Source organism: Cebus imitator, unplaced genomic scaffold (assembly GCF_001604975.1).
Source record: "Cebus imitator isolate Cc_AM_T3 unplaced genomic scaffold, Cebus_imitator-1.0 Scaffold607, whole genome shotgun sequence".
NCBI classification, from domain to species: domain Eukaryota; kingdom Metazoa; phylum Chordata; class Mammalia; order Primates; family Cebidae; genus Cebus; species Cebus imitator.
In genome coordinates, this window is record NW_016107922.1 from 751,349 (window position 1) to 753,514 (window position 2,166).

At 39.3% G+C, this 2,166-nt stretch overlaps 1 protein-coding gene and 1 non-coding gene across 7 annotated transcripts in view; both read right to left on the reverse strand.

Annotated features, from left to right (window-relative positions):
• Window positions 1-2,166, reverse strand: part of LOC108294860 (cat eye syndrome critical region protein 2) — a 198,298-nt gene that overhangs the window by 120,711 nt on the left and 75,421 nt on the right. The window lies entirely within an intron of this gene.
• On the reverse strand, window positions 1,103-1,164 carry LOC119469239. The gene has a single exon (XR_005198050.1). It is a non-coding gene; the product is annotated as a U7 small nuclear RNA (small nuclear RNA).

Sequence of the window (2,166 nt, forward strand, 5' to 3'; positions counted from 1 at the left end):
TGAATAAATACAGATCCCTCCCACACACAGTTTTATATACATTCAAAAAGCAATTATACTGTTCATTCTGGGGCTGTTTATATACAATTTTTTTCCTTTTTTTAACTCCCTACTAACTCCCCTTATATACAAACAAGTATAATTCTTGTTTTTCTCAATGTAATCCTATTCATATATACATACATGCAGACACATGCATCAACATACGGGCACAGGCCTAACAGACTGATATTCCCCATGCCAGCCTACGCATTTTCTCTCTCGTGCAGATTCCTCCAAGTCGAGTGGGATAGTGTGGCTCCATTTCGTTCTATTAGAAGGTGAGCTAATATTCCATGGTGTGCAGGTAACATCCCGTTCAGCCACTCTGCGCTGATGGGCTTTCACTGTTTTCCACTTCAGGCCACAGAGAACCACGCTGCAACTGCCTTCTTTGTCCATGTGCCATTGTACAGTAGTTGTTTTGCCCTCATCGATTACAATTCCAGGACTGGCATTGCTGGAGCAATCAGAGTACATATATTTATGTATTTTAGATTTCAATAGGTATTACCAGATTGTTTTTCAAAAGACTGCGTCAGTCTGATTTTTTTTAGTAACATGTAAGAGTATTCCTTTTCCTTTCCAACCATAGATATCACCTAATAATTTTTGCCGGTCAGACCTTGCGGGTCTTTTTCTGGTCATTAAGATGTATTCTTTTGCGACCTGCTGCCTATTCATATCCTTCGCCCACTGTTTCACCGGGCTGCTTGCATTTGATGGCACTAACTTTCTGTCACCTGCTTTGCAAACACTTTTTTCTTAAATCTGTTGCTTGTCCATGTTATTTTTACACCTTAGAATGGGAGGTTAGTAAGCTACAGTGTACCACCTATTAGTATAAATAAATCTTTACTGAAACACAGCCTTGCCTGTCCGTTTTTGTTGTAAGTTCAGTAGCTGCAACAGAAATTATCTGGCACTCAAAGTCTAACATATTAAATATCTGACCCTTTACAGAAAAAACTTCACAATATTTGCTATACAGAACATCAAAAAAAAAAAAATTATTTCTTCGCCCATGGAACTCATGTTCCAAAAGGAATTTTTGTTTTTAATATAGGGCTTTCCAGTAAAAACCGGAAAGCCTGCCAGACAAATTCTAAAAGAGCTGTAACACTCCAAAGAGATTTTTAAGTGTTTTATTCATTGCTAGAAAAATATCTAGCAAGTAGTACACATTAACTTTCAGAATTAATGCAAGCCCTTCTTGCTTATAATATATATCTATATTAAATATAGATATATACACACTTAAAAAACCGTGTAGAGATGAGGTCTCACTTTGTTACCCAGGCTGGTCTCCAAATCCTGGCCTCAACTCAGCCTCCCACCTTGGCCTCCCCCAAAGTGCCGGGATTACATGCATGAACCACCATGTCCAGCCAAACAGTATTAAGAAAAAAAAGAAAAGAAAAGAAAAAATTTTTTCTTAGCCATGTACAATTTCACTGTGAAAAATTAGTATGAAATAATGCACTCGTTTTTCAGCTGAAAATCGTCCCAATAATAAGGACTTACCTTATAACAGGGTTGTTCAATCTTTTGGCTCTCCTGGGCCACGTTGGAAGAAGAAGAATTGTCTTGGGCCACACGTAAAATATACTAACACTAATGATAGCTGATGAGCTTGCAAAAAAAAAAAAAAATCTTGTAATGTTTTAAGAGACTTTACAAATTTGTGTTGGGCCTCATTCAAAGCCGTCCTGGGCTGCATGCGGCCTGCGGGTGGTGGGCTGGGCAAGCTTGCCTTATGGGAAAACATTTTGGGCTCGTTTTGATGTTAAGTTGTTTTAAGAAACTCCATATACACGGTACTTAGAACAATTTACTCTCATTATAAACTACTTTTTAGTAGACGAGCCTTATCAAAGTGATTAAATATTTTCAAGCTAAGACACGTGATGAGAAGGGAGAACATTTGCCCCACCAAACTTCTCCATACAACTTTAGGTTCAGGGCTCAGTAAACACAAGATAAGCCCTCCTCGGGTGGAAAGGGGACTCATTTTAGAAATGTTCTGTTGGGGCCGGGCGCGGTGGCTCACGCCTGTAATCCCAGCACTTTGGGAGGCCGAGGCGGGTGGATCACAAGGTCAAGAGATTGAGACCATCCTGGTCAACA